We start from the raw sequence: 11215 nt of genomic DNA on the forward strand, positions 1-11215 counted from the left end.
GGAATTCACAAGTTATCCAGATGCAAGGTTATGGGAGTCAGGACTGGGAGAGCAAATTTTAATGCACATACAAAATACTATTCTCAAAGAAATGTCTCAGATGAGGTGGCCCTGTGCTCTTGGCAGTTTTTAGGTTATGGTCCAAGATCAAATCACTGACCTTTCTCCAGGATCTCCTAAGCTTATGGACAGATGCTTCTCCTTTTTCTAATTTATGTTTATTTTTCTGTGTCCATGTTCTGAACCTGGTCACATTGTATTACCTCACTGATTTCTCTCTCCTTTCTATTTTTCTCTTTTCTCTCTCCTCTCTGTTATTCACATTATAGAAGTCAGTGATTCATTACATGTTGTTTTGGATTCCATTTATTTGTTTTCAGAATGACACCTCTGCTCAGATAGAATCATCCATCCTTAAATGACTTATTTGGCAAGTACAAAGCCATGTGCCAGAATGTTCTCTAATCTACAAAAATCCCTCAATGGAAAAGAACAATCGTATCACTTTGTTATTGTTCATTGAAAATTAATTAATAAATCTTTTTTTTCAAAGCCAGATCCTGTTCAGCCATGCCTACAACTCTGTATAGCATATAGGCTTGAGATTCTAAAATAAAATGGGTTACAAAGAGGGCAGGTGCTAAAGAAAAAATAGAGGTAGGGAAGTTAGTTTTATAATTCGTGGCCTCTCTCTCTCTCTCTCTACCTGTCATCCTCCTTCCCTCATTTCCCTCCCTTCCCTCCCTCCCTCTCTATTTTTTCCTGGAAAGAACAATATCACAGGTCAGGTACCTGAGGAAACAGACTCTGAGATAAAGATTTGCATTCTTCGTGTTTCATGGGGAGTGCTCTCAGGCCAACCCCTGCAGGGAAAGGGAAGGAAACAGATTGGGCAGAAGTGAGAGGGTGTGATGCTATCACCACTCTCAGGAAGAGTTGGAGCCAGGATAGCCTTTCAGAACAGTCTCAAACTGAGGCAAGGAGAGTGAGTCTTTAGACCTCGTATCAAGTAATCATTGACTAAAGGCCACCTCCATAGATGAAGTGGAGCTATTCAAAAAAAGGCAGTTAGGAATCGGGGAAGTTCAGAACTCCACTGTGAGTACAGAAACAAACCTGTCAAACTCTGGGCAGCTGGAGGAGTGAGTGTTTCACTCTCAAAAGCTGGGGTGAATCTAGGTGGCACACCATAGTATCCACTACAGTTTTTCTGTTTTATTTCTTAACTATGAAATACTTTAGATATACACATGGAGGATAATATAGCAAACACACACATACCCATAATCCAGTTTAAGAAATAGAACATTACAAATTCAGCTGAATTACAGCCAGCATACCTTTACCCACTCCCATTTCTTTCCCTCCCTCAAGAAGTAATCATTCTAAGTTTGACATTTCTCTTTTTCAGGTAAAGTGACCAATTGTCTTGGCTTTCCTGCAACTGGGGGGTTTCCCAGGATACAGAATTTTAAGTGGTAAAATAATGAAAGTTCGAGGCAAATTGGGGTGGTTGGTCACCCTATCAGGTATATTTTTTACTTTTAATACATATATCTATCCATTCCCAAATAATATATTATTTCTTATGATTAAACTTTACTTGTCTACGGCCATGCCACCCTGAACATGCCCAATCTCATCTGATCTCTAAGCAGGGTCGGGCCTTGTTAGTACTTGGATGGGAGACCACCTAGGAAGACCAGGTGCTGTAGGCATTAAGTAAATAATGAATGAATGAATGAATGAATGAATGAATGATAAACTTTACGTAAACGGGATCCTGCTGTGTTATCATTCTACAACTTGCTTGTTTTTTAAGCTCTTTATAAGTTTTGTGAGATTGAGTCATATGGATAATTAAAGCTCAAATTCATTCGTTTTTACAGCTCCAGAAGTTTTCACTGTTTGGATACAATCATACTGTATTTATCCATTCTGCAGCTCATGGGACATTTTGGTGGTTTCTAGATGTTCATTTCAAGTGCTGTAATTAGCATTATTGTATCTGTCTCTATGCACATGTCTGAGAGTTTTTCTATGTCGGAGTAGAATTGCTGGGCTGTCTCACACACATCTTCACCTTTACTAGATAACTGGAAAATTGCTCTCCAAAGCGATTGTACTAATAATTTTCATCCCCATTAGCTTCGTTTTATTGAAGGGGTGGTGGGAGAGGAGTTGCTATGGCTACACATCTTTACCAAACTTTGTTATTATCAGACTTTGAAAATCTAAGGGATATTGAAATCTAAGGGATGTGAAATTCTTGCTTTCTTTTAAACAAAAATCTACCGTTTATACTGTTCTCTACTGATTTTTGTGTGTGTTAAAATGCAAATATTGTTCTCACTGTGAATTCTATTCTTTGAGGATAGAATCCAGGTCTAATTATTTTTTGAAGACCCAGAAACCATCCCCATGCTTGTCACACAGCAATCACTCAATACATGCTTGCTAACTTAATGAAGGATCAAATTCATTGTGTTCTATTTCTTGTTAATGTTTAATTTCTTAAATATTTATGGAGGACTTAATAGTCATTCATTTATTCGACAAACGTTTATCAAGTACCTACCATGTTCCAAGCACTGTTCTATGTGGGGGAATGTGGCAGTGAAAAGGGAGACAAAAGTTCTTGCCCTCATGAGTATAATCTAGTGTAATGTACTTAGCTCCGAACCTCAGTAGATGAAGGCACAGTGGACCAGTTAGGCAAGAAGTGGTCAGAGACTGCATGAAGGAGATGAGGCATAAGCTAGGCTGGGAGAATAGCGCACTAAAGACAGCTCATGGGAAAAGGCAAGGGCACCGCGATGGAAGCAACTGGAATGTTTGTGCGACAGTGAAGAGAGAAGCGTTCAGGGCCATAGGGGGATTTTAAGGTTCAAACCATGGAGTAGACACAATGAAGGGCCTTGGAAGGAAGTTCAAGAATTCGTATTTGTGGAGTAAGAAACACTGACTCTAAAGTTCCGAAGCGAGGAAGCAACATGGCAAAAGATCTGTTCAAGGAAGAGAAGTCTGAGTGCGGCCTACAGAAGGTGTTTAGTGTGAGAAGTCTGGTGTCTGGGGTCAAATAGAGGCTGCTGCAGAAAGCTAGAAGCCTGGGAGACGCACACACACACGCACGCACGCACGCACGCGCACGCACACGCACACGCACACGCACACACCTACCTCTGCATCCAGGAATGCAGGGAGAGGCCAACTTGCATTGATCCTGTCTTATTAGAAGCTCCTGGAGTCACAATGCTGGTAGATGGAGTTTCTAGAAGGCAAACCCAACCATCTCATTCCTGTTTTACATCCATCAACAGCCTCCATACACCTCACAATAAAATCCAAGCTCCAAAACTTGCTTCACAAGGCCCCGCATGTCCTGGCTTTGTCCACCTGTTCCCCAACCCTCAGAAGTCTGCATTCCAAACTATGAACGAGGTTTCACATTTCCATACCTCAGCATTCTTCCCCCCTTTCTACTCAAAACATGTTTCCCCAAATGTCTGGAAACTTTTCTTCTTTCAAGGTCCAGCTACTGCATCAGGTCCTTAGGGAAGCCTTTTCTGGACACTTGGAGAGATCACCACTCATTCCCAATTAATGCTTATCACATTATATGCTCATCACACTGTGTTTGTAGTTATGCTTACAAATTTGTCTTCCCTGCTAATGGGTAGGCTTTTGACAGCACAATCTGTATCAAACCACATGCATAGACAGCACTTTTGTTAGACCGTAAGCTTTATAAGGGCTTGACCCTCATCTATTTCGTTCACCATTACCCAAAGCTGAGCACATATAGGCAATTAATAAAACTTTGTTTAATTTATGAAAGATAGCAAGTACTTAATAAATGTTGAATGAATGAGAGTTGCAAATGCTAGGTCATGGGGAGGGGGTCGTTGGACTAAAATTTCCAACCACCTAGGGGTTCATATTTTTGGACTCACTGTCTGCTGATTAGAAATTGTAAAGCTAGTCATCTGCAGAACCCAGTTTATTTAATATTCAGTGTCCCCCTTGTGATATGCCTAATGTTGTATGGCTCACAGTTACTTGCACTTGTTTGCTCTCGGATGCACCCCATCCCTTCCCCTGATCCCTCCCCTCTGAGCCCTATAGTCTGTGTCTTCCAGACCCCCAGGTCAGCCAGTGAAGGGCAGCAGTACAGGAAAAGGGAGAAACAGAGTTTTTCTCTTTCTCACTGCCTTGGGTGGCATCTCTGGCAGCTGCTGCACCTCCTTCAGGCCTGCTGTGATTTCAGCTTCCTGGGGTGGGAAGAGGGGAAGGAGTCCCAAGGATGTCACCTGAATTCCGCCGTGCTGAAGCAGTAGGATGTACCCTCTGTGATTCTCATTTCTGTGAGTAATACAGTCACTTTTAAGCTTAAGCTATTTGCCTTGGATTTTTCCACCATTAGCAGCAAATAATCTTCATGACTTTAATCCCTTGAGTAAGAAGTAACTTCTCACTTACCAAGTAAGTAGGAGAAAAACTGTTTTTGAGTCACTATAATGCAGGGTAGAAAATGCTACTTGGTGTAGGAGTGATGTAGAAGATCAAAAGAGAGGTGACTTCCATCATGACCTGTGGGAGGAGGGAGCCAAGGCACTTAGCCTTTAGTCACGTTGGTTGGGAAGCCATGGATGTTTTTTGTGTAGTGATGTATCAGGATTCAAGTTGAGCTGTAGGCACATTGCTATGGGCACAGCGTGGGCCACCATGAAGGGCCATACTACAGGGCCTCCATATTGCACAACTTCATCGGGTGCCATTTGCACAGAATGTATCATGTACAGTGTTCCCTAGAGTAGGGAAGCCTTGAGCCATGGAAGCTAAAAGTGTGGTCACAGAACTATTAGGGGATATTGTCATCCAGGAGAGAGGTGAGAAGGCCATGAACTTGGGCAGTGACAGAGGAATGGGTTGGTTTTGAGACATGTGCTAAAATAATTCCTAAGTTTCAATGTGGGGAGAGGAAGGGATGTCAGCAGAAATACGGGAGTCAAGAGTAAGAGTAGGTTTAATGAAGACAGTTTCTTTCTAGAGAAAAGATTTTGAGGTAGTAATGGGAGAAGGCTGATTGCTGCTGACAATGGAACTGGGGCTCGGGGAAACAGGGCTGAAAATAAAGATCTGAAAATCATTCGCACAGAAATGTTACTGTACTGGAAACCACAGTTTAGAAAAAACTGACAAAAGAGAATATTTATTAGAAGAGGGTCAAGGAATGGTCCTTCAGGAGTAGCTACATGGAAAGGACAGAGAAGGAACACAGCCAGAAAACAGGGGTAAGGAGTGAGGGATTAGAGAATCATGAGAAAAATCAGAAGTGTGTCAGGAAGATCACATGGAGGATTCAACAAAGAAAGGCTGGCCATTCCCACACACACTTCTCCCTCCACGGAAGTCACTGAAGCCTTTGTCAAGATGGAGCTTCCATCAGCTTGGGTCCCTCTACAATGAGCAGAGCCACAGGTGACCCTGATGGACATCTAGCATGAAAGAGAAGCAACTTTTGTTGCTACAAAACATGGAGTATTTTATTGTTACTGCAGCAAAGCCTAGCCCACCCTGATGAATACATAGTGGCCACTTGGGAATGATGGAGTGGAGAGAAAAAGGAGAGAGATTGAGCATGTTTGTGAGATTAAAGGGGAAAGCTGGGGGAAGGGAGAAACTGAAGATGTAAGAGAGGGTGCAGTTGGTTGGTCTTGGCTTTGGGGAGACCAAAGTGGCTGTGTGCAAGCATGCTGACGTATCACAGACGAGGCACACTGGACATATGGCCAACACATCTGACTATGAAAGATTTGTGACAGGCGTCATCAGCACATTTTTCGGCCCAATAAATCACTTCTGGAGAAAGCGAAAGAGAACTGATGATCAAGTATTTGTCTGAGATGATTTATTGCCAGGCGGTCTGTAACACGCAGAGGAATGAAGATACATCTTAGTGCCTCAGCTTTGTCATCTATAAAACAGGAATAACAGAATATACTTCATAGAATTGTAAAAATTAAATCAGTTGCTATGTGTAAAGCACTTAGAACAGTGTCTGGCACAAAGTGAGTTCTGTTTACATGAGTTTGGCAGAGTTCTGCTATCCTGGGAGGCACACGGGCATGGTAAGCAATGAATATATTTAACATTTCTACCAGTTCCAAAGCTAGTGTTGTTAAATAATCGATCTTAATTTATCTTACGTACACTTGTGTCATTTTATCTAATAGGTTTTTTTTTTTTTTTTTGGAAGATGCAAGAAAACACATAAAGAGAAGCAGAAACTTGGAGGCTGGCTAGGGTATGTTCATGGAAGCATGAGTGAAGGGGAGGGAACTCGGGCTACAGAAGGAAGATGAAATTACCTGTCTCTTGAGCTTCTAGAGCTGCCGAATGACTTTAGTTCTAATTTTTGCGAGATTCACTGTACAGAAATTTCTGGGTTGCTGCCAGATTCTTGTCCTTTTGGTTTTGTGTATCCATAGAACAACTCATGATTAAAGAAAGCCAAGTGAATCTGTCTTTTGCAACCAAACATACTAGGTCTTCCCAAGATGGCTATGGGTCCTTTGGGGCTACAGGCCAGTCAGGAAGATGCTTCAAAGGCCCACAAGGTGTTGAGTGATTCACAACAATGCATTTTACAGGACTAGTTTCCTCTGTCATCTGCTGGGCAGCAGGATAAGGCACTGAGATGTCGAACCACAGGAAACATCTTCTCAAAGCCGTGCTCCTTTGACACAGCTGAGAAAGCTGGAGGGAGACCAGTCTTCCCATATGCAGCTGGTATGACATCTATCTCGGCTAGGTGGCGCACTCGTAAAGACTGAGGTGGGGCTTAGTGGAAGTGGGGGAAGGGGATCAAACCCCAGGTTATAGGAAATAATCTATAGAGTTAGAGAAACATCTTTGTTTTAGAGACGCGCATTTCTTGATCTTTTAAGTAATGATTTACCCAGAGAAAGCTCAGATTCCTTCCTGTTCCTAATCCCTTATTTAGAATTTGATTCTTATTGCTTTATTTTCTGAGTAACAATTGGCGGTAAATGACTTGTTCTTGACTCAGCAACAAACACCATTTTTTCATTTTATGGGCTCCTCATCTGAAGTAATATGAGAAAAGGCAAGCTGTTCTCATCAAGGTGTTTTTATTCCATGGGTAAAATAAATCACAAAGAAAGAAATGAATGGGCTACAGTCAAAAAGCACATCGCATTTTTTAAACCACGTGAATGAAGATTGTATCTCCTGGAGAGCAGTGGCCAGTCTTATCACTATATCCCTAGCACACAACATAGCGGCTGGTAACAGAGTAGGCACTCAGAAAAATTGCTACATGTATCACTGCATTGTGGTTGAATAGATTGCTTTAAAACCAACCACAAACCAGTACTAGGAGGAGTCTGCTGGGCTGGACCCAGTGCATTTAGCACCCATTAAAGGGGCCAGCAACTGGGACAATCCACATAACCCCTGGGACAACTACCTCTTATCGTTTTGACGTCACTCTGCTGATCAGAGGTTGGTTTTAACGCTACAGCTAACAGGTTCTATCAAACCCCCTGCTTGAGTTTTCCCGATCCGTTCAACGTGAGGACTGAATTAGGTAGCAGCTAATCTAAGCCTATATATTATGTTCTGAGTATCTGGTTACAAGCCTGGAAATAAATATTTTAAAACAAAAATCTGGAAAGTTGGAACATTTCCAACATTTTCTTCTGTAAAACTGCAGCATTCTCTGTTGTATTAATGTGACCAAAAAAGATCCATTGCTTCGAGGCCACACTTATTACCGCCCTCTCCTTTCCTCTCCCAAAATAAAGTCATGTGGGCAGGCTCCTTCAAATTCTACCATGACTTTTTCTCAGGGAAAGTCCTTTCACGGTAGCTGGATCAACATTAGAGACTCTCTTCAAGCTTATTTCCATCAGTGAAAGGATATTTTCTTCCCTCCTTCCTTTCCTCCATAAACACATAGGCATTCAACACAGGAGATGTGATTGTCAACAAGCGAGACACAGACTCCCCATTCTAGGTTTGGTGAGGGATTTAGACAAGTTCATGGGAAACGGTCAGGAGCATTGCAATGACAGGAAAAGTTTAAGTGGGAGGCATCCAACACAGGCTTGGAGCATCTGGAAATTTCTAAGTAACGTTTAAGCTGCGACAGAAAGAATAATTGAGTCAGGTGAAGGGCTGGGGGAAGGAGAGGAGCAAGTCAAGAGAATAGTGCCTCTGAAGGCTCCAAACTTGTCTCCCTTCGTAGCTTTCCTTTGAGCTTCCTTGATATCAAAGGCTGTAATTCTCAGCAGTTGGTGTGTTTTTAACCTGGGAGGAGACCCGGGACTTCACGAACTTCAAAAATTATTTTTGCTGATGCTTAAGGTAAATGGAAACTATTGCAAATTGCTGTTTAAAGGCACTTGCCTTCATTTTACCTCGGTGCTTAGGATTAAAATTTTAAATTTTAAATTTCTCTCTTCCAATATACCTATTCTTCCGCAGCTTTTTGGGGGGGCTCACGAGCACCTAGCATGGTGCAATGAATTATTGGAGGGATCTACATGACACAACTTTGGATCACATTTTCAGGGCTGTGTGAGAGAAATTTGAATTTACTCCTTTTGGAAGAAGCTTATGAAACCTCACGTAGAGGACACTTATTTTTAAATGTTTTTTCTTTAAGTGGAGATTCTAGCGCCACCTACAGTAGTATCTTTGACCAATATCCACTTCCGTTGCACCGTCAGGAAACTGATTTTAATTGCTAATATAAGTATTTTGTGCTAGATTTAACCGATTTTTCTCTCATCATTTATCCAGCAAATTTACTGAGCGCTGTCCTGAGGATTGAAAATAAGATTAACACTGTGAACATAGTTAAGCGCTTTATAAATGTTAAACAAAAAACATAAGTATACGCTAATCTCTAAATCTATTCAAGCTTAGAATATTTAAAATAAAAGGCAATTCAAAAAAAATTAAATCAAGAGTTTTCTCAGGAGAAAACCAGGATGTCTTATTCCAGCCGATTTTTTTAAAAGATGCCAGTGAAGTCCTATTTTCTTTACCACATTAATATGAAAAGCAAACCAAGTTTGTGGAAAAGTATAGTAGGTAAAAAAAAAATTTATCTTTCAAATAAAATTCAATTAGTCATTCCTAATAGGTATTTTTATATTTACTGTCAACGTTCTTGAACATTAGTTTCATCATCTACAAAGAGAATTCATTCATTTACTTATTAACAAATATTTATAGAATGCCTACTATGTGCCAGGCATTGATTTAGGCTTTGGGAACTCAGTGTTGAACAAAACAGATGCAATTCCTGTCTTTATAGTGCTTATATCCTAATGAAGATAATAATACTGTCTCATGGAATTGTTCAGAAAATTGGATGTTAACGGCATCAAGTGTTTTGTGAGTTGCAAAGAACTATGTAAACCCAAGGTTCTTGAATGTGATGACTGTCTTCTCTTTTTAACTCCCACGACTCAATAGGTTTTGGTAAAAGTGACTGAGTAGTGTTTCAACACTGCCACATTTGACCACTAGAGGTCCTCAACAGTCATATCCAACAGTAATCCATTCTATTTATTGTATTTGTTCATTTTCATATGATAATTTGAGATAATTTACCAAAAGTCATTTAAGAAAGTTGGCCTCTTAAGTGTATTATATGAAATTCTAAAAGACCAGCCACGAGAGGTTAATTATTATAACACATACCATGTACCCAGATACCATGCTGTATTGTTGTTCCTGGCCGAATATAGAAATATTCAATATTGATGTTTTATCACTGCCTCTCAAAATATACATAAGATAAATCAACATCTACGTCATTTTAAATGGCTGTATGGTATCTTATTTTATGGTTATACCAATATTAATGATGTGCTATAACTAACTTCCTTATAGCTAAAACAGCTTAAATTTTATAAAATGTCTATATTTCCAAATTTACTGGCAAATGTTTTAATATTTTTCTAATATTCCCCAAAATTTCATAAAAAATTTAAAAATTTTACATTCACAAATGACTAGGAAAATTAAATAAGAATTTTTGCCTAACTGGTGTTTTTCTGTATTCTTTTTAAAACATAGCAGGAAGTACATATTGAATTACTTTTTATAATTGCTCTGATCATATAGAAAAAAGTTTTTCAAGAATATTCTAACTGTATTGAACTGTGAAATTAAAACAGAATTACAGAAATTGAAAAGTCCTACAATCAGCCTTCTGTGAATACAATATTTGTGCAATCTATAGAATTATGTTTTAATAACTGATAAATTATTTGTTATCTCAGAGATTATTAAATATGAGTCCAGCCATACTGAGGTAAACTTCTGGCAGATACGGCAACTTGTGGAGATCAAATATTGTTATTTAATGGCACAATCTTGTAATATTCTGGATGCAGTGAAATAAATTCCATAAGGAGGGCATTTTAAATAGCAATAAAATTAAAACTACATGCAATGTCTCATTTGAACCAAGTGATCAGAATATATTCAGAACACACAAAGAAAAGCAAACTGAGAACTCCATATATACGTTTAAATTTTAATACTTGAGAAAATAAAGGTTAACATCTGATACAAATGCTGCTGGCACAAGAAAAAAATTTACACAAAGTTGTATTCAAAGAATCAGTCTGTGAACCTGGATGTAAGACTGTATCATACCAGCCTGTTATTGAAGCCTTTTAAAGAATAGATTTTAAATCAGATAGAGATAGACTGCAAAAGAAATAGTAATGTTTTTCAAAACAATTTCCCTCACCAAAAATCGTAAACTCAGTGCAGAGAGGAAAGTTAGAATTTATCTATCAAGGCAATTTAAAGATTTAAGGCTTATGAAACACCTAATGTAATCCCAAACAATGTAAAAATAATCAGAATTTCATTTTTCTCTGAAGATTAATTTGCTATATTAGCCATCTTAACAAATTATAGCAAAAAAAACCCTCCATTTTTTTTTAAAGTAGACATTTCTTCTGGTTACTTCAGTAATTTAAACTTAATATTTAACAGTAAATATTAAATAAAATATTTTACAATCTTGCATTATTAAGGAGAAATGAAAACTTTTTTCCAACTTTAACAATATATTTTAAAAATTGTGAAAATATTAGAGGCACTAGTTCTTTAACAACATTTAAAAATATATTTGAAGAACGTATCTTTTAGCAACTGTTTA

The 11215-nt window shown here is 39.0% G+C and overlaps 1 pseudogene; it reads left to right on the top strand.

Annotated features, from left to right (window-relative positions):
* Positions 1-1605: 1605 nt before the first annotated feature.
* Positions 1606-1718, top strand: LOC120615277 (uncharacterized; annotated as a pseudogene).
* The last annotated feature ends 9497 nt before the right edge of the window (positions 1719-11215 follow it).

The sequence above is a fragment of the Pteropus medius genome, unplaced genomic scaffold (genome assembly GCF_902729225.1).
Source record: "Pteropus medius unplaced genomic scaffold, Ma_sr-lr_union100, whole genome shotgun sequence".
Lineage (NCBI taxonomy): Eukaryota > Metazoa > Chordata > Mammalia > Chiroptera > Pteropodidae > Pteropus > Pteropus medius.